The 20,887-nt window shown below is 53.9% G+C and overlaps 1 protein-coding gene and 1 long non-coding RNA gene across 30 annotated transcripts in view; both read left to right on the forward strand.

Moving 5' to 3' along the window:
- LOC144942114 (uncharacterized) overlaps window positions 1-20,887 on the forward strand; it is a 140,685-nt gene that overhangs the window by 73,868 nt on the left and 45,930 nt on the right. Inside the window, exon 15 of one of the 29 annotated variants that reach the window (XM_078868856.1) lies at window positions 2,342-2,379. The exons of the other annotated variants lie outside the window; for them this stretch is intronic. The gene's annotated coding sequence lies outside the window, so the exon portion shown is untranslated. Of the gene's footprint in view, window positions 1-2,341; window positions 2,380-20,887 lie in introns of those variants that run through there. 29 annotated transcript variants of the gene reach the window in all.
- On the forward strand, window positions 6,357-20,616 carry LOC144942117 (uncharacterized). The gene is made up of 3 exons (XR_013639317.1): window positions 6,357-6,787; window positions 7,306-7,422; window positions 20,551-20,616. It is a non-coding gene; the product is annotated as an uncharacterized LOC144942117 (long non-coding RNA).

The following is a 20,887-nucleotide window of genomic DNA, read 5'->3' on the forward strand; positions in this document are numbered from 1 at the left end:
CGGGTCGTGAGAGTTGGCCTTGCCGGGGTTTAGCGGGTACATGTGTCACAGCTCACGCTGGCCGTAGAACAAAAAAAAATCACTTTCTGGGGTTTGGGTCGATGGGAATCGGCAGCCGGGCAAATCGCCCAACACTTGTACCATTGGATTTCTCGGCGGCTGGGCCCCGCGGCCCCATTCATCACGGCGTCCACACTCAACGGCGAGGAGGAGCCGGGGCCAAGGGTGCGACGGATCCCGCGCGCTGCCGGTATCGCTCAGCGCTGTCGATACGGCCCTTCCTCCGTGGCGGAGACGAATGGCCACAGCACTGGCCCTCCTCCCTCCTTCCCAGCCGCCGCTCTCTCTTCCACCCTCCCTCCTCCATCGCTTCCTCGCTCCCTCCCCTTCCAACCTTTCGTTTTTATTTACTGGACGTGTAATTGAGAGCTAACTGGATTTGGCTTTAAAGAGCGCTTTTGCCTTGAGGAGGATCCTGGCAGCTTCCCGATGGGGAGATGAATGAGTGAGTGGCAGAGGGATCTGGGGAAGGATACTTGCCGGCACATTCGCGTATCGACCGGCCGAGAGAGATGTCGAGGCTTCGCTGCGCTCCGTGTTTGCGCGCCCTCCACAGAGCCTCGCTCTCCGTTTCATGTGCGCCGGAGCGACGGGGAACGCAGCAAGCCGGCGCTCGTGCGCTCTGCAATAACGGCGTCTGTTTGCATAAATTCTGTTTATGTTTTTTGTGATAAAAGCAACAGAAAAAAAATGTACCACCTGAGAGCATGCGCTTATGCATCACGTGAAAATAAATGGAAATGCACGGAGCGGCGGGGTGCAAGAGCACAAAGACACGGCGGTGATGTCTGGGATAGGACAGAAAGGGGCAGGGGGGGAATGGGGGCCGCGGGGTGGGGATATGAGGGAGGGTAGTGGGGGGGGCAAAATCAAACAGGAGTCAAGTGCACACTGCTCCATCATCTCCCAGCCTGCTGGGCCACGTGGAAAAGTGCCCTGGGCGAAGCTCATTAAACTGATTGAATCTCTGTCCCCGAGATACAATCTTGGTGCTCAGCGCCGGGAAAAATCCGCATTAACATGAGATTGCGGCAGGGCCACAGATTGGGTCTCTCGGCAGTTGCGGCGTGGAGTGATTTTGCCGCGGTTGTTTGCTGAAAGATTTTGGTTGTTTATTTCTCTCTCGTTTGCCCGCTCTCATTTCCTCCCCACCATTGTTGCCATTTGTGTTCAGGCCCGATCATTATTTTATTTTTATGTAAAAACATCGGAATGAAACTGTCAATGTTCTTTGTTGACCGCATTATTTCATGCCTTCAAAAAAAAGTTATCATGAGCACGTTATATTCGCCCTTTGTGTGGCAGAATTAGATTAAAAGGACCCAGAACCAAACGGACCACGCCGGCAGCCTGCTACCTTTGAAACGACGCGGCAAATGGCATCGTTATTATTTGGTAATGTCCGCTGCGCTGGTTAATTGCGGTGCCGTGGACGTCGGGATGCGGTAGCGACCGGCAGAATCTGTTTGATGGATTGAAGGCCGTGCGATTGTGCATCTTGTTGAAGCCGAACGCTGCGCAGGGCTGCACCAAACGGATTTAAACTTGAGATTTGAGGCCAGGTCTGGCCGCCACCGCCCCTGCGCGTGCGAGCGCTGCGCTCTGCAGCTGTGCTGCCGCGAGCCATTTTGCGCGCACCGACCAATCACGGTGCCGTTGACGGGGTTTATTAAACCGGGGGTGGGGGGCAGCCAAGGGCGCAACGCTTCATCGAGGGGGTGGGGGGGGGGCTCCATCATCCTATCCAGGGATTATTAAGCCGGGGGGCAAAAATGAGGCACAATCCCATTTGAAGGGTGGGGAAACCCTTCAACTCCAGCTCCAGTAGTTACCCTGATTGCGTGGCCAATTTATGTGCAGGGCCCGTGAGATGGGAATACATTAGAGAAGGAGGGCACGTGGCTGCGAGCTTCACAGAATGCCCCTGCTCACTGATCCTCAAGGCTAAGCAGCCCATTCATTACACTCCTCCGCTCACCCGTAAATCCCCCACTCTGCAGATGTACCGGTGAATACTCTACGCATTTTCTCTCCCGTTGACCACCCCTTGAATTTGCGAGATGTCCGCATTGAGCGCACGAGGCCAGACTTTTAAAAGCCCTGACGCAAAATTATGTATTTGGCGGTCGGCTCTGCAGCATTGTGCTCTTGCTTTTTGCCTATTTGAGCTCGGATGTGTTTTTTTTACGGTCCTATTTTGGGAGCGTCGCAGGCTGTGAATGTCGCCGTGAATATTTTTTTTCGCCCCTCAAAATGCCACCTTGGTACGTGCGTGGCGGAGGTCCCGGCGCTGATGCCGCGCATCGTCTTGCACCCGCGGGGCACAGGAGCGTGCGGAGAAGGCGCGGGAGCCGCGAGTGGCACCATCCGGAGGAGGCCCCCGCAAGCCACCTACGAGGTTAAACAACAGCAAAAAAATTGTGACGACTACCGTCAGCGTTGCGCAACCATCGCTGCGGCTAATGCTGAGCATGCGAGCTGGAGAGCGGCCGTTGTTTTTTTATTTGGTGCTGTTTTTTTCGTTTTGTTTTGTTTCCTGCGGACCACCCGGAACGCCGCGCGGCCGTCGAGTTAAAATTGAGCGTGCGCCAGTCCACTGCAGCCGCCTGGCGGTGCATGACTCGCCGGTGGCTTTTGCAGGAAAGCGCGCGGGCGTGCGGTTGAAAGGTTAAGGGGCTCGTTGGTGCCCTGCTGAGACCGAGCCACACAGCGCCATCTTCCGTTGGCGCCGTCACAGGAAAAGGCGGGCGCAAGGCAGCGCGACGGTGTGACGTGTGACCTTTTGCGCCTTTATAGAAAAAGCTCTAAATTATTCATGGCGGAGCCGTTTGATCTATGCCTGCTGTTAAACCATGACCCCTATCTTTAATGTACAGCGCCCTAAATATTAAAAAGCCAGCACTTGCTGACCTTTGTTGTTCTATAAATAAGAGGCTTGCTGCAGGCATAAACCGCATTAAAGGCTGTTGGCAAAACATTTCCAATGCTGGCTAATGGTTTAAGCGTTTTAATTTTTTTAAATATGAGAGTGTATAACATTTTATTTCCTTTTTGAATGTGGCATTCGATTTAACCGCGTTCTCCCTGTTCATTCTGTTGTTGTCGTCATTGGGACGTGCCGGCTCACCGGATCCGTAGCCCGGCGCTGGGATAGAGAGAGACGCGAGCCTCGTTGTTGGCGTATTTGTCCTATTTTTAAGCGTGCGGCGCAGCACGCTGCCAATTAGGGTGCCTCGCTGACCCGTACCACCCCGGCCTTTCATCCTTCGCTCCATTTCCATTTTTACTCCGCGATCGCATCGCCCCTGACATTTTCTACGTCTGAGGATGTGCTTTTACGGTGAGAGTGAGCCTAGTGGGAGGGGTGGCGGCGGCGGCGGTGGTGGCTGCCGTGTGGAGGGTGAGGACGGGTGGGGCGAAAGCGTTGATTGAGTAGGTAAAAAAAAGTGCCAATGCACTGAACCCCACTGGCACGTCATTATCTTCATTTTTATAACGGCTGTCAACGCGCCGCTGCCGTCGGCCTGTCTGCCGGAGTCAGCTCTGCCATAATCACCGCGATGAGCCTTGACCACGGGCTTCTCAGACGCCGCTCCGTGCGCAGAGCGCCCCGCATTTCCTTACAAATCCTCGACACTCTCTCGTGACCTTGATTTCAAGAGATGTGCACATTGGGGACAAACGCAAGACAAATCAAACAACAGCGCCTCATTCGCTATTTAGTCATTCTCTTACTCAAAATCGGACAAATGGAACGCACCCCACGCTCCCCCTCATACGGGCGCCGCTCTCTCATGCGTTACCGCTCGTGGTACAGGCCGCTTGTGGTGCTTGGGTTCTTGGCATGCACGGCCGTTTGCTGGGCAGGGGTGTCGCCAACACCGGTGGCCTCTGAGTGCCGTGCTGGCAAAATCTGGTGATCGGGTTGGACAGGGGACCGTGTTGCAGTGGTTATATCAGAATGGTTATATCAAAATGGGCACATTCAGTGGTTACAGCTCCATTGATTCTAATATTTCCCCATAATACTGTGGGGCATTGCCAAAACACATGATTAAAAAATATTACGAGAAATCTCATCCATCGAGGAATATTCTTGGTAATATCCAAGTATCTCAATGAGCCCTAAATTAATTTTGCCTACTCGTTGCAGTTTGAGGTTTGTGATTTGTTTCTCGTAATGTATTTTGAACCTCTTTCGCACCATAAGTAGCCAAACGTGCCAATCGGAGGTGCACGGGAAGGACAACAATAAATGAGTTTTCAATCTCGATTTAAAAGTGCATACAGTGAGGGAAAAAAGTATTTGATCCCTTGCTGATTTTGTACGTTTGCCCACTGACAAAGAAATGAGCAGTCTATAATTTTAATGGTAGGTTTATTTGAACAGTGAGAGACAGAATAACAACAACAAAATCCAGAAAAACGCATGTCAAAAATGTTATAAATTGATTTGCATTTTATTGAGGGAAATAAGTATTTGACCCCCTCTCAGTCAGAAAGATTTCTGGCTCCCAGGTGTCTTTTATACAGGTAACAAGCTGAGATTAGGAGCATTCCCTTTAAGAGTGTGCTCCTAATCTCAGCTTGTTACCTGTATAAAAGACGCCTGTTCACAGAAGCAATCAATCAATCAGATTCCAAACTCTCCACCATGGCCAAGACCAAAGAGCTCTCCAAGGATGTCAGGGACAAGATTCTAGACCTACACAAGGCTGGGATGGGCTACAAGACCATCGCCAAGCAGCTTGGTGAGAAGGTGACAACAGTTGGTGCGATTATTCGCAAATGGAAGAAACACAAAAGAACTGTCAATCTCCCTCGGCCTGGGGCTCCATGCAAGATCTCACCTCGTGGAGTTGCAATGATCATGAGAACGGTGAGGAATCAGCCCAGAATTACACGGGAAGATCTTGTCAATGATCTCAAGGCAGCTGGGACCATAGTCACCAAGAAAACAGTTGGTAACACACTACGCCGTGAAGGACTGAAATCCTGCAGCGCTCGCAAGGTCCCCCTGCTCAAGAAAGCACATATACATGCCCGTCTGAAGTTTGCCAATGAACATCTGAATGATTCAGAGGTCAACTGGGTGAAAGTGTTGTGGTCAGATGAGACCAAAATGGAGCTCTTTGGCATCAACTCAACTCGCCGTGTTTGGAGGAGGAGGAATGCTCCCTATGACCCCAAGAACACCATCCTCACCGTCAAACATGGAGGTGGAAACATTATGCTTTGGGGGTGTTTTTGTGCTAAGGGGACAGGACAATTTCACCACATCAAATGGACGATGGACGGGGCAATGTACCGTCAAATATTGGGTGAGAACCTCCTTCCCTCAGCCAGGACATTGAAAATGGTTCGTGGATGGGTATTCCAGCATGACAATGACCCAAGACACACGGCCAAGGCAACAAAGGAGTGGCTCAAGAAGAAGCACATTAAGGCCCTGGAGTGGCCTAGCCAGTCTCCAGACCTTAATCCCATAGAAAATCTGTGGAGGGAGCTGAAGGTTCGAGTTGCCAAACGTCAGCCTCGAAACCTTAATGACTTGGAGAAGATCTGCAAAGAGGAGTGGGACAAAATCCCTCCTGAGATGTGTGCAAATCTGGTGGCCAACTACAAGAAACGTCTGACCTCTGATTGCCAACAAGGGTTTTGCCACCAAGTACTAAGTCATGTTTTGCAGAGGGGTCAAATACGTATTTCCCTCATTAAAATGCAAATAAATTCATAACATTTTTGACATGCGTTTTTTTGGATTTTGTTGTTTTTCTGTCTCTCACTGTTCAAATAAACCTACCATTAAAATTATAGACTGATCATTTATTTGTCAGTGGGCAAACGTACAAAATCAGCAGGGGATCAAATACTTTTTTCCCTCACTGTAGCTCCAGTGGCTTCCTAATATCGTAAGGAAGAGCATTCCAGATGGCCGCAGAAGGGCATCTGAAAGCACGCGATGCAGTGACCATCATTGTTTCTGGCTCGCCAAAAGCCGCTGCAAGGATGACCGGAGTTAGCGTGATGGTTTATGCTCTTTGATGAGATCATGAAGGTATTGTGGTTCATTTGTGGGAAGCACTTCGTAATGAGTGCGACCTTATGATGTATTATTTAACAACCAGAAGCCAATGTAGTTCCGCTGCCACTGATTGGACATGTTCAGATCTTGCAGTACCCGTCACGACACATGCCAAAGAATTTTGTACACGCTGCAGCTTAGTAATGTTTTTGCCAGAGTGATGCTGAGAATCATATTATTGGTTAGACTGTAATGTGACAAACATTCTGCTGTAGCAGGGCTTGGGGAAAGTGCACTCTCTAAAGTAGATGAAGAAGATTACTAAAATGAATCTGAAAAGTAGTTATGTGGTATTACCTTCTGCAGGCTATTCTCCAACACGATAGGATGATGCACTGCTTTGCGATAGTTACAAATGAATTCTTTATCGCGGGACGTGACGCCGGTAGCACCGGCGGAACAAAAGCGTGAAATAGACAACATCAGAAAACCCGTAATAAAAGGGCAGCTCTGCGGAGTGACGTGCGCATGTGCCGCACGTAGGCTTCCCGGCGGGACGAGGCGTCGGGCTGCACGCGCTCCGACCTGGCGGAGGCCCAGGTCCGGAGCGCCGGGGCGGTGTATGAGCCGGGCGCGTGCGGACGACCGCGATGGCAGAGCACTCGCCAACTGCGGCGTCCTCGTGCACAGCGCTCGTGCCAGGTTAGGCGCAGGAAGTCTACTGCTCGTGCAGTGGCGGCATCACCGCCTCCTCACGAATTCACGCGATCTGAGCGGCGATCACTGGTGCGGTATTTTATTACAACATTTTTACCGTTAAATCCTTTACTTATGCTGCAGTCTTCATGGAATTCACTCAAGTAAAAAAGGATGTAATCTTTGTAGTAAATTGTATTGCACATTGTGTAGAATGTTAAACAAATACGTGAACTTCTGTCCACGGACATGTTGACCACTGTCGTTTTACTGGGTCCGAGGGCTGCGTCAAATCCCCATTCCAGGATGCTGGGGTGAATGGTTACAAATACAATGATCCCCTGTATAGCCTTGACAGACTTTTGGGGTAAGTGATGTTAATGAGTAGCACCTATGATGGCCGGCACAGCACACAAGGGGCTGGTTGGCTTGAGTTTGTTTTTATTTGTGCTTGTGCACCGCTGTAAAATGCACAATCGCCAAGTAATAGGTTTAAGTTTTCAGGACATTGGGGTTAATTGCAGGCTTTAATTTCCACTGGGTTTGTCTGGATGGGCCACCCTCTACTTCTCGCTGTGGCTTGCGGCTACGCGTCACGTGCCACCTATTCCAAGCCACCAGCGTCCCGGAGAATATATTCGGTGAGAAATGAAGCTCTGCTCGTGCGTCTTGAGGAGTGTGGATGTGTGTGTGTGGAGGAGTGTGGATGTGTGTGTCTGGAGGAGTGTGGATGTGTGTGTCTTGAGGGGTGTGGATGTGTGTGTCTGGAGGAGTGTGGATGTGTGTGTCTGGAGGAGTGTGGATGTGTGTGTCTGGAGGAGTGTGGATGTGTGTGTCTGGAGGGGTGTGGATGTGTGTGTCTGGAGGAGTGTGGATGTGTGTGTCTTAAGGGGTGTGGATGTGTGTGTCTGGAGGGGTGTGGATGCGTGTGTCTTGAGGAGTGTGGATGTGTGTGTCTGGAGGGGTGTGGATGCGTGTGTCTTGAGGAGTGTGGATGCGTGCGTCTGGAGGGGTGTGGATGTGTGTGTCTGGAGGGGTGTGGATGTGTGTGTCTGGAGGAGTGTGGATGTGTGTGTCTGGAGGGGTGTGGATGTGTGTGTCTGGAGGGGTGTGGATGTGTGTCTGGAGGGGTGTGGATGTGTGTGTCTGGAGGGGCGTGGATGTGTGTGTCTGGAGGAGTGTGGATGTGTGTGTCTGGAGGAGTGTGGATGTGTGTCTGGAGGGGTGTGGATGTGTGTGTCTGGAGGGGTGTGGATGTGTGTGTCTGGAGGGGTGTGGATGTGTGTGTCTGGAGGGGTGTGGATGTGTGTGTCTGGAGGGGTGTGGATGTGTGTGTCTGGAGGAGTGTGGATGTGTGTGTCTGGAGGGGTGTGGATGTGTGTGTCTGGAGGGGTGTGGATGTGTGTGTCTGGAGGGGCGTGGATGTGTGTGTCTGGAGGAGTGTGGATGCGTGTGTCTGGAGGGGTGTGGATGTGTGTGTTTGGAGGGGTGTGGATGTGTGTGTCTGGTGGAGTGTGGATGTGTGTGTTTGGAGGGGTGTGGATGTGTGTGTCTGCAGGAGTGTGGATGTGTGTGTCTTGAGGGGTGTGGATGTGTGTGTCTGGAGGAGTGTGGATGTGTGTGTCTGGAGGAGTGTGGATGTGTGTGTCTGGAGGAGTGTGGATGTGTGTGTCTGGAGGGGTGTGGATGTGTGTGTCTGGAGGGGTGTGGATGTGTGTGTCTGGAGGGGTGTGGATGTGTACTGAGGGCGATCCGGAGTCTGAGACCAGGGAAGGCACCGGGCAGAGATGATCTCCCAGGCGAAATGCTGAGGGAGGGTGGCGTTTGTGCACAGACTGCCCTATATGACATCATAACAACAGTCTGGACCACTGGACGGGTTCCGCAGGACTGGAAGGATGCCCTGGTGGTCCCCCTCTTTAAGAAGGGGGACCGTACCGACTGTAACAACTACAGGGGCATCTCACTCCTCAGTGTGCCGGGTAAGGTCCTGGCAAGGATTATTCAACATCGCCTTGCTAGGCACGCTGAGGAGAGGCTTGCGGAGCCCCAATGTGGTTTCAGGAAAGGGCGGTCCTGCACAGATGCCATATTTTCTGTCCGTCTGCTACAGCAGAGGTGTAGGGAATTCCAAAAAGACCTACATCTCTGCTTTATTGACCTGGTCAAGGCCTATGATACCATCAGTAGGACTGGGCTCTGGGTTGTTCTTCGTGCTTTCGGAGTCCCTGACCCTCTGCTCACGATCATTAAGGACCTTCATGATGGTGAGCGGGCCCGGGTAAAACTACGTGGCCGGGAGTCAGAGCCTTTCCCTGTACACCTTGGGGTGCGACAGGGATGTCCTCTGGCTCCCACATTATTTAACATCTATTTCGACTGCGTAGTTCGTGAAGCCTTCAATAGCTGTACCCGGGGAATTACCATTTGGTACAGATATAATGGGAGGCTGATCGACGCCCGGGTGCGATCAAGGGATGGCTCCCTATTGGTCAACCACGTTATGTATGCCGATGATTTGGTAATAGCTGCTCATTCAGAAGAGGAGTTGGAGACGCTGCTGCTGAGACTGGAGTGTGCCACTAAGAGGTGGGGCCTTACCATCAGCCCCACCAAAACTAAGCACCTGCCTGGGTATTTTGTACCATCGGGCACTCCGCCCCCACAACTCCCAATCGGTGATGGGGCAGTTGTGGAGAGAGTAGAGAGTTTCCCATACCTGGGCAGTGTGCTCATGACCGGCTCCAGTTTATCAGCAGAGGTCTCACTCCGAATCAGTCGAGCGGCAATATCTTTTCATCGGTTGCGTAACGCTGTGTGGAAGCTACCTGGTCTGTCGCTCCGCACGAAGCTTCAGGTCTTCTCGGCCACGGTCATTCCCTCCCTTCTCTATGCTTGCGAAACGTGGACCCCCCTAGTGGAGCATCTTCGCCGGTTGGAAACATTTAGGCTGGCCTGCCTACGATCCATCCTGGGTTTAACCAGGCTGGATTGTGTGAGGAGCTCACAAGTCCTTGAAAGATCTGGGCAAAGTCCCATCAGTGAGCTCCTCCGGCAGACAAGGCTGCGTTGGCTGGGTCATGTAGCCCGCATGCCCAGCCACCGCATGCCTAAACAGCTTTTGTTCGGCCGGATCGAGGGGGCTAAACGGGCGCGGCACGGGCTAGAGAAGAGATGGAGTGATGTGGTACAGGAGGACGTGGAGCTGAGTGGACTTGCCGATGACTGGTACCAGCGGTGTCAAGATCGGCCTCAGTGGAGGAGGCTCGTGAAGGACGCTACTGGGCAGTTGGAGGCAGTCGCCCTCCAACAACAACGGAGGGCGGAGGAGCGACGCTCACAACAACGAGCGGAGCGCCGGGTGGCTAAAGCACAGCAAGTTGGCACAGTAGGGGGCACAGGTGGTGCATCAGCCAGTCATCTCGGTCATCTCGGTCAGTCGACCCGTGGCACCTGGGTCTGCCCCGTGACCTCCTGCCAGCGGGCGTTCGACACTTCACGTGGCCTCAAGGTGCACATGGCCTGGCACAAGCGTCGTGGTGACGTCACCGCCACTTAGTGGCGAATGGCGGTTGTTGTGGATGTGTGTGTCTTGAGGAGTGTGGATGTGTGTGTCTAGAGGAGTGTGGATGTGTGAGTCTGGAGGGGTGTGGATGTGTGTGTCTGGAGGGGTGTGGATGTGTGTGTCTGGAGGGGTGTGGATGTGTGTGTCTGGAGGGGTGTGGATGTGTGTGTCTGGAGGGGTGTGGATGTGTGTGTCTGGAGGGGTGTGGATGTGTGTGTCTGGAGGGGTGTGGATGTGTGTGTCTGGAGGGGTGTGGATGTGTGTGTCTGGAGGAGTGTGGATGTGTGTGTCTGGAGGGGCGTGGATGTGTGTGTCTGGAGGAGTGTGGATGTGTGTGTCTGGAGGAGTGTAGGATGTGTGTGTCTGGAGGGGTGTGGATGTGTGTGTCTGGAGGAGTGTAGGATGTGTGTGTCTGGAGGGGTGTGGATGTGTGTGTGTGTGGAGGAGTGTGGATGTGTGTCTGGAGGAGTGTGGATGTGTGTGTCTGGAGGGGGTGGATGTGGTGTCTGGAGGAGTGTGGATCTGTGTGTCTTGAGGGTTGTGGATGTGTGTGTCTGGAGGGGTGTGGATGTGTGTGTCTGGAGGAGTGTGGATGTGTGTGTCTGGAGGAGTGTGGATGTGTGTCTGGAGGGGTGTGGATGTGTGTGTCTGGAGGGGTGTGGATGTGTGTGTCTGGAGGGGTGTGGATGTGTGTGTCTGGAGGGGTGTGGATGTGTGTGTCTGGAGGAGTGTGGATGTGTGTGTCTGGAGGGGTGTGGATGTGTGTGTCTGGAGGGGTGTGGATGTGTGTGTCTGGAGGGGCGTGGATGTGTGTGTCTGGAGGAGTGTGGATGCGTGTGTCTGGAGGGGTGTGGATGTGTGTGTTTGGAGGGGTGTGGATGTGTGTGTCTGGAGGAGTGTGGATGTGTGTGTTTGGAGGGGTGTGGATGTGTGTGTCTGCAGGAGTGTGGATGTGTGTGTCTTGAGGGGTGTGGATGTGTGTGTCTGGAGGAGTGTGGATGTGTGTGTCTGGAGGGGTGTGGATGTGTGTGTCTGGAGGGGTGTGGATGTGTGTGTCTGGAGGGGTGTGGATGTGTGTGTCTTGAGGAGTGTGGATGTGTGTGTCTGGAGGAGTGTGGATGTGTGAGTCTGGAGGGGTGTGGATGTGTGTGTCTGGAGGGGTGTGGATGTGTGTGTCTGGAGGGGTGTGGATGTGTGTGTCTGGAGGGGTGTGGATGTGTGTGTCTGGAGGGGTGTGGATGTGTGTGTCTGGAGGGGTGTGGATGTGTGTGTCTGGAGGGGTGTGGATGTGTGTGTCTGGAGGGGTGTGGATGTGTGTGTCTGGAGGAGTGTGGATGTGTGTGTCTGGAGGGGCGTGGATGTGTGTGTCTGGAGGAGTGTGGATGTGTGTGTCTGGAGGAGTGTAGGATGTGTGTGTCTGGAGGGGTGTGGATGTGTGTGTCTGGAGGAGTGTAGGATGTGTGTGTCTGGAGGGGTGTGGATGTGTGTGTGTGTGGAGGAGTGTGGATGTGTGTCTGGAGGAGTGTGGATGTGTGTGTCTGGAGGGGGTGGATGTGGTGTCTGGAGGAGTGTGGATCTGTGTGTCTTGAGGGTTGTGGATGTGTGTGTCTGGAGGGGTGTGGATGTGTGTGTCTGGAGGAGTGTGGATGTGTGTGTCTGGAGGAGTGTGGATCTGTGTGTCTTGAGGAGTGTGGATCTGTGTGTCTGGAGGAGTGTGGATCTGTGTGTCTTGAGGAGTGTGGATGTGTGTGTTTGGAGGAGTGTGGATGTGTGTGTCTGGATGGGTGTGGATGTGTGTGTTTGGAGGGGTGTGGATGTGTGTGTCTTGAGGGGTGTGGATGTGTGTGTCTGGAGGAGTGTGGATGTGTGTCTGGAGGAGTGTGGATGTGTGTGTCTGGAGGGGGTGGATGTGTGTGTCTGGAGGAGTGTGGATCTGTGTGTCTTGAGGGGTGTGGATGTGTGTCTTGAGGAGTGTGGATGTGTGTGTCTGGAGGGGTGTGGATGTGTGTGTCTTGAGGAGTGTGGATGTGTGTGTCTGGAGGAGTGTGGATGTGTGTGTCTGGAGGAGTGTGGATCTGTGTGTCTTGAGGAGTGTGGATCTGTGTGTCTGGAGGAGTGTGGATCTGTGTGTCTTGAGGAGTGTGGATGTGTGTGTCTGGAGGAGTGTGGATGTGTGTGTCTGGAGGAGTGTGGATGTGTGTGTCTGGAGGAGTGTGGATGTGTGTGTCTTGAGGGGTGTGGATGTGTGTGTCTGGAGGAGTGTGGATGTGTGTGTCTGGAGGAGTGTGGATGTGTGTGTCTGGAGGAGTGTGGATGTGTGTGTCTGGAGGGGTGTGGATGTGTGTGTCTGGAGGAGTGTGGATGTGTGTGTCTTAAGGGGTGTGGATGTGTGTGTCTGGAGGGGTGTGGATGCGTGTGTCTTGAGGAGTGTGGATGTGTGTGTCTGGAGGGGTGTGGATGCGTGTGTCTTGAGGAGTGTGGATGCGTGCGTCTGGAGGGGTGTGGATGTGTGTGTCTGGAGGGGTGTGGATGTGTGTGTCTGGAGGAGTGTGGATGTGTGTGTCTGGAGGGGTGTGGATGTGTGTGTCTGGAGGGGTGTGGATGTGTGTCTGGAGGGGTGTGGATGTGTGTGTCTGGAGGGGCGTGGATGTGTGTGTCTGGAGGAGTGTGGATGTGTGTGTCTGGAGGAGTGTGGATGTGTGTCTGGAGGGGTGTGGATGTGTGTGTCTGGAGGGGTGTGGATGTGTGTGTCTGGAGGGGTGTGGATGTGTGTGTCTGGAGGGGTGTGGATGTGTGTGTCTGGAGGGGTGTGGATGTGTGTGTCTGGAGGAGTGTGGATGTGTGTGTCTGGAGGGGTGTGGATGTGTGTGTCTGGAGGGGTGTGGATGTGTGTGTCTGGAGGGGCGTGGATGTGTGTGTCTGGAGGAGTGTGGATGCGTGTGTCTGGAGGGGTGTGGATGTGTGTGTTTGGAGGGGTGTGGATGTGTGTGTCTGGTGGAGTGTGGATGTGTGTGTTTGGAGGGGTGTGGATGTGTGTGTCTGCAGGAGTGTGGATGTGTGTGTCTTGAGGGGTGTGGATGTGTGTGTCTGGAGGAGTGTGGATGTGTGTGTCTGGAGGAGTGTGGATGTGTGTGTCTGGAGGAGTGTGGATGTGTGTGTCTGGAGGGGTGTGGATGTGTGTGTCTGGAGGGGTGTGGATGTGTGTGTCTGGAGGGGTGTGGATGTGTGTGTCTTGAGGAGTGTGGATGTGTGTGTCTAGAGGAGTGTGGATGTGTGAGTCTGGAGGGGTGTGGATGTGTGTGTCTGGAGGGGTGTGGATGTGTGTGTCTGGAGGGGTGTGGATGTGTGTGTCTGGAGGGGTGTGGATGTGTGTGTCTGGAGGGGTGTGGATGTGTGTGTCTGGAGGGGTGTGGATGTGTGTGTCTGGAGGGGTGTGGATGTGTGTGTCTGGAGGGGTGTGGATGTGTGTGTCTGGAGGAGTGTGGATGTGTGTGTCTGGAGGGGCGTGGATGTGTGTGTCTGGAGGAGTGTGGATGTGTGTGTCTGGAGGAGTGTAGGATGTGTGTGTCTGGAGGGGTGTGGATGTGTGTGTCTGGAGGAGTGTAGGATGTGTGTGTCTGGAGGGGTGTGGATGTGTGTGTGTGTGGAGGAGTGTGGATGTGTGTCTGGAGGAGTGTGGATGTGTGTGTCTGGAGGGGGTGGATGTGGTGTCTGGAGGAGTGTGGATCTGTGTGTCTTGAGGGTTGTGGATGTGTGTGTCTGGAGGGGTGTGGATGTGTGTGTCTGGAGGAGTGTGGATGTGTGTGTCTGGAGGAGTGTGGATGTGTGTCTGGAGGGGTGTGGATGTGTGTGTCTGGAGGGGTGTGGATGTGTGTGTCTGGAGGGGTGTGGATGTGTGTGTCTGGAGGGGTGTGGATGTGTGTGTCTGGAGGAGTGTGGATGTGTGTGTCTGGAGGGGTGTGGATGTGTGTGTCTGGAGGGGTGTGGATGTGTGTGTCTGGAGGGGCGTGGATGTGTGTGTCTGGAGGAGTGTGGATGCGTGTGTCTGGAGGGGTGTGGATGTGTGTGTTTGGAGGGGTGTGGATGTGTGTGTCTGGAGGAGTGTGGATGTGTGTGTTTGGAGGGGTGTGGATGTGTGTGTCTGCAGGAGTGTGGATGTGTGTGTCTTGAGGGGTGTGGATGTGTGTGTCTGGAGGAGTGTGGATGTGTGTGTCTGGAGGGGTGTGGATGTGTGTGTCTGGAGGGGTGTGGATGTGTGTGTCTTGAGGAGTGTGGATGTGTGTGTCTGGAGGAGTGTGGATGTGTGAGTCTGGAGGGGTGTGGATGTGTGTGTCTGGAGGGGTGTGGATGTGTGTGTCTGGAGGGGTGTGGATGTGTGTGTCTGGAGGGGTGTGGATGTGTGTGTCTGGAGGGGTGTGGATGTGTGTGTCTGGAGGGGTGTGGATGTGTGTGTCTGGAGGGGTGTGGATGTGTGTGTCTGGAGGGGTGTGGATGTGTGTGTCTGGAGGAGTGTGGATGTGTGTGTCTGGAGGGGCGTGGATGTGTGTGTCTGGAGGAGCGTGGATGTGTGTGTCTGGAGGAGTGTAGGATGTGTGTGTCTGGAGGGGTGTGGATGTGTGTGTCTGGAGGAGTGTAGGATGTGTGTGTCTGGAGGGGTGTGGATGTGTGTGTGTGTGGAGGAGTGTGGATGTGTGTCTGGAGGAGTGTGGATGTGTGTGTCTGGAGGGGGTGGATGTGGTGTCTGGAGGAGTGTGGATCTGTGTGTCTTGAGGGTTGTGGATGTGTGTGTCTGGAGGGGTGTGGATGTGTGTGTCTGGAGGAGTGTGGATGTGTGTGTCTGGAGGAGTGTGGATGTGTGTGTCTGGAGGAGTGTGGATGTGTGTGTCTGGAGGGGTGTGGATGTGTGTGTCTGGAGGGGTGTGGGTGTGTGTGTCTGGAGGAGTGTGGATGTGTGTGTCTTGAGGAGTGTGGATGTGTGTGTCTGGAGGGGTGTGGATGTGTGTGTCTGGAGGAGTGTGGATGTGTGTGTCTTGAGGAGTGTGGAGGGGTGTGGATGTGTGTGTTTGGAGGAGTGTGGATGTGTGTGTCTGGAGGGGTGTGGAGGTGTGTGTCTCGAGGAGTGTGGATGTGTGTTTCTGGAGGAGTGTGGATGTGTGTGTCTGGAGGAGTGTGGATGTGTGTGTCTGGAGGAGTGTGGATGTGTGTGTCTGGAGGGGTGTGAATGTGTGTGTCTGGAGAAGTGTGGATGTGTGTGTCTCGAGGAGTGTGGATGTGTGTGTCTGGAGGGGTGTGGATGTGTGTGTCTCGAGGAGTGTGGATGCGTGTGTCTCGAGGAGTGTTGATGTGTGTGTCTGGATGGGTGTGGATGTGTGTGTCTGGAGAAGTGTGGAGGTGTGTGTCTCGAGGAGTGTGGATGTGTGTCTGGAGGGGTGTGGATGTGTGTGTCTGGAGGAGTGTGGATGTGTGTGTCTTGAGTGTGGATGCGTGTGTCTGGAGGGGTGTGAATGTGTGGAGGAATGTGAATGCGTGTATCTTGAGGAGTGTGGATGTGTGTGTCTGGAGGAGTGTGGATGTGTGTGTCTGGAGGGGTGTGGATGTGTGTGTCTGGAGGGGTGTGGATGTGTGTGTCTGGAGGGGTGTGGATGTGTGTGTCTGGAGGAGTGTGGATGTGTGTGTCTTGAGGGGTGTGGATGTGTGTGTCTGGAGAGGTGTGGATGCGTGTGTCTGGAGGGGTGTGGATGCGTGTGTCTGGAGGGGTGTGGATGCGTGTGTCTTGAGGAGTGTGGATGCATGTGTCTGGAGGGGTGTGGATGCGTGTGTCTGGAGGGGTGTGGATGTGTGTGTCTGGAGGAGTGTGGATGTGTGTGTCTGGAGGGGTGTGGATGTGTGTGTCTGGAGGGGTGTGGATGTGTGTCTGGAGGGTGTGGATGTGTGTGTCTGGAGGGGCGTGGATGTGTGTGTCTGGAGGAGTGTGGATGTGTGTCTGGAGGGGTGTGGATGTGTGTGTCTGGAGGGGTGTGGATATGTGTGTCTGGAGGGGTGTGGATGTGTGTGTCTGGAGGGGTGTGGATGTGTGTGTCTGGAGGAGTGTGGATGTGTGTGTCTGGAGGGGTGTGGATGTGTGTGTCTGGAGGGGTGTGGATGTGTGTGTCTGGAGGGGCGTGGATGTGTGTGCCTGGAGGAGTGTGGATGCGTGTGTCTGGAGGGGTGTGGATGTGTGTGTTTGGAGGGGTGTGGATGTGTGTGTCTGGAGGAGTGTGGATGTGTGTGTTTGGAGGGGTGTGGATGTGTGTGTCTGGAGGAGTGTGGATGTGTGTGTCTTGAGGGGTGTGGATGTGTGTGTCTGGAGGAGTGTGGATGTGTGTGTCTGGAGGAGTGTGGATGTGTGTGTCTGGAGGGGTGTGGATGTGTGTGTCTGGAGGGGTGTGGATGTGTGTGTCTGGAGGGGTGTGGATGTGTGTGTCTTGAGGAGTGTGGATGTGTGTGTCTGGAGGAGTGTGGATGTGTGTGTCTGGAGGGGTGTGGATGTGTGTGTCTGGAGGGGTGTGGATGTGTGTGTCTGGAGGGGTGTGGATGTGTGTGTCTGGAGGGGTGTGGATGTGTGTGTCTGGAGGAGTGTGGATGTGTGTGTCTGGAGGGGCGTGGATGTGTGTCTGGAGGAGTGTGGATGTGTGTGTCTGGAGGAGTGTAGGATGTGTGTGTCTGGAGGGGTGTGGATGTGTGTGTCTGGAGGAGTGTAGGATGTGTGTGTCTGGAGGGGTGTGGATGTGTGTGTGTGGAGGAGTGTGGATGTGTGTCTGGAGGAGTGTGGATGTGTGTGTCTGGAGGGGGTGGATGTGGTGTCTGGAGGAGTGTGGATCTGTGTGTCTTGAGGGGTGTGGATGTGTGTCTTGAGGAGTGTGGATGTGTGTGTCTGGAGGGGTGTGGATGTGTGTGTCTGGAGGAGTGTGGATGTGTGTGTCTGGAGGAGTGTGGATCTGTGTGTCTTGAGGAGTGTGGATCTGTGTGTCTGGAGGAGTGTGGATCTGTGTGTCTTGAGGAGTGTGGATGTGTGTGTTTGGAGGAGTGTGGATGTGTGTGTCTGGATGGGTGTGGATGTGTGTGTTTGGAGGGGTGTGGATGTGTGTGTCTGGAGGAGTGTGGATGTGTGTGTCTTGAGGGGTGTGGATGTGTGTGTCTGGAGGAGTGTGGATGTGTGTCTGGAGGAGTGTGGATGTGTGTGTCTGGAGGGGGTGGATGTGTGTGTCTGGAGGAGTGTGGATCTGTGTGTCTTGAGGGGTGTGGATGTGTGTCTTGAGGAGTGTGGATGTGTGTGTCTGGAGGGGTGTGGATGTGTGTGTCTTGAGGAGTGTGGATGTGTGTGTCTGGAGGAGTGTGGATGTGTGTGTCTGGAGGAGTGTGGATCTGTGTGTCTTGAGGAGTGTGGATCTGTGTGTCTGGAGGAGTGTGGATCTGTGTGTCTTGAGGAGTGTGGATGTGTGTGTCTGGAGGAGTGTGGATCTGTGTGTCTGGAGGAGTGTGGATTTGTGTGTCTTGAGGAGTGTGGATCTGTGTGTCTGGAGGAGTGTGGATGTGTGTGTGTGGAGGAGTGTGGATGTGTGTGTCTTGAGGGATGTGGATGTGTGTGTCTGGAGGAGTGTGGATGTGTGTGTCTGGAGGAGTGTGGATGTGTGTGTCTGGAGGAGTGTGGATGTGTGTGTCTGGAGGGGTGTGGATGTGTGTGTCTGGAGGGGTGTGGGTGTGTGTGTCTGGAGGAGTGTGGATGTGTGTGTCTTGAGGAGTGTGGATGTGTGTGTCTGGAGGGGTGTGGATGTGTGTGTCTGGAGGAGTGTGGATGTGTGTGTCTTGAGTGTGGAGGGGTGTGGATGTGTGTGTTTGGAGGAGTGTGGATGTGTGTCTGGAGGGGTGTGGAGGTGTGTGTCTCGAGGAGTGTGGATGTGTGTTTCTGGAGGAGTGTGGATGTGTGTGTCTGGAGGAGTGTGGATGCGTGTGTCTGGAGAAGTGTGGATGTGTGTGTCTCGAGGAGTGTGGATGTGTGTGTCTGGAGGGGTGTGGATGTGTGTGTCTCGAGGAGTGTGGATGCGTGTGTCTCGAGGAGTGTGGATGTGTGTGTCTGGATGGGTGTGGATGTGTGTGTCTGGAGAAGTGTGGAGGTGTGTGTCTCGAGGAGTGTGGATGTGTGTCTGGAGGGGTGTGGATGTGTGTGTCTGGAGGAGTGTGGATGTGTGTGTCTTGAGTGTGGATGCGTGTGTCTGGAGGGGTGTGAATGTGTGTCTGGAGGAATGTGAATGCGTGTATCTTGAGGAGTGTGGATGTGTGTGTCTGGAGGAGTGTGGATGTGTGTGTCTGGAGGGGTGTGGATGTGTGTGTCTGGAGGGGTGTGGATGTGTGTGTCTGGAGGGGCGTGGATGTGTGTGTCTGGAGGAGTATGGATGTGTGTGTCTGGAGGGGTGTGGATGTGTGTGTCTGGAAGAGTGTGGATGTGTGTGTCTGGAGGGGTGTGGATGTGTGTGTCTGGAGGGGTGTGGATGTGTGTGTCTGGAGGAGTGTGGATGTGTGTGTCTTGAGGAGTGTGGATGTGTGTGTCTGGAGGGGTGTGGATGTGTGTGTCTGGAGGGGTGTGGATGTGTGTGTCTGGAGGAGTGTGGATGTGTGTGTCTTGAGGATTGTGGATGTGTGTGTCTGGAGGGGCATGGATGTGTGTGTCTGGAGGAGCGTGGATGTGTGTGTTTGGAGGAGTGTGGATGTGTGTGTCTGGAGGGGTGTGGATGTGTGTGTCTCGAGGGGGGTGGATGTGTATTTCTGGAGGAGTGTGGATGTGTGTGTCTGGAGGAGTGTGGATGTGTGTGTCTGGAGTGTGGATGTGTGTGTCTGGAGGAGTGTGGATCTGTGTGTCTGGAGGAGTGTGGATGTGTGTGTCTGGAGGAGTGTGGATGTGTGTGTTTGGAGGAGTGTGGATGTGTGTGTCTGGAGGGGTGTGGATGTGTGTGTCTGGAGGAGTGTGGATGTGTGTGTCTGGAGGGGTGTGGATGTGTGTGTCTGGAGGGGTGTGGATGTGTGTCTGGAGGGGTGTGGATGTGTGTGTCTTGAGGAGTGTGGATTTGTATGTCTGGAGGGGTGTGAATGTGTGTGTCTGGAGTGTGGATGTGAGTGTCTGGAGGAGTGTGAATGTGTGTGTCTGGAGGGGCGTGGATGTGTGTGTCTGGAGGAGTGTGGATGTGTGTGTCTTGAGGAGTGTGGATGTGTGTGTCTGGAGGGGTGTGGATGCGTGTGTCTTGAGGAGTGTGGATGTGTGTGTCTGGTGGGGTGTGGATGCGTGTGTCTTGAGGAGTGTGGATGCGTGTGTCTCGAGGAGTGTGGATGCGTGTGTGTGAAGGAGTGTGGATGCGTGTGTCTTGAGGAGTGTGGATGTACACGTCTTGAGGAGCGTGGATGCGTGTGTCTCTACCTCCCATCCCCGCGCCGCGTCTGTCTCTCTATCTGCGGCGACGAGCTCTGCCATACAAAATACGTGCTCCTGTAAAAATGTTGTCGTAATTTTTTTTTCCCCCCATGTTTCTCTTCCAGGGCATTTAAGAGAATAATAGATGAGAGAAAGGGTTGAGTGGCACATGTGATCGGGTCTGGAGTTTTAAGAAAATGTATAATAGCCCCGCCGTGCGCGGTAAAGCGGCCTCCGCACAGGCAGCCACTTCAGCTGGGAATTCTTTCCCCTCGTAAAAAACACAATACGAGGCGGCGGCAGCGGTGGCGGCTCTCAGAGGTGACACAAATCCTTCCCCTCCAGCCTCGCTAACCAATCTCGTTTGTTTTGCACCGTGGCGGCAGATGAAAGGAAACCTCTCCTGGCCCTCTCTTTCGTGTGCAGACGAGATATCCGTGCAGATTGATACGCCGGGGCCCCCCTGGCCCTGCCCCCCAGTCGTGGGTAGGAGAGGCGGCAGCGTGAATTAGTCGCGAGACGCTAATCAGGAGACGTGTGTGCAGCGTGATTGGAAGGGATGGCCTGGGGTTTGGGGAATTTGAAATGCTGTCCCTCAGTTAATTTAGGTGTTGGAAAGGTCCCGGCATTTTTTTGGAGCAATAGGTGTATTCTAACCAACGCTGCATTTGACACAATCACGCACGTGCGCGCAGAAGCGCACGCGCAAAAAAATGTAAAATAATAAAAGTATATTTATTAAGAATGAATCCGTGATTGCAGAGTCCCCTTAGTGGCCTGTTCCGGGCCAGCTGGAGCAGGAGTGGTGGGAGCGCGAGCGAGGGGAGGGGCAGGCGCGAGCGGCGGAGGGCGAGGTGCGCGGCTGTGCGAGTGCGAGCGCCAGCTGCAGGAGGGAGACGCGTAGCTCAAGTAGGCGCTGGCCGAGGTGCGTTGAACCATGGCTTTAACTCCGTTGGTGCAGCTGCAAAGGCAGCTTGACCGCTCCAGATTGTTGAGCATGTGAAGCGTATCACAACGGTGTGCTGCAATGACACCGTAAACAATGCAATTTATGTACCCAGAATATCCTCACTCGTACAAGTACCTAGTGCGTAGTGTA

Source organism: Lampetra fluviatilis, chromosome 26 (genome assembly GCF_964198595.1).
Source record: "Lampetra fluviatilis chromosome 26, kcLamFluv1.1, whole genome shotgun sequence".
Taxonomy (NCBI): domain Eukaryota; kingdom Metazoa; phylum Chordata; class Hyperoartia; order Petromyzontiformes; family Petromyzontidae; genus Lampetra; species Lampetra fluviatilis.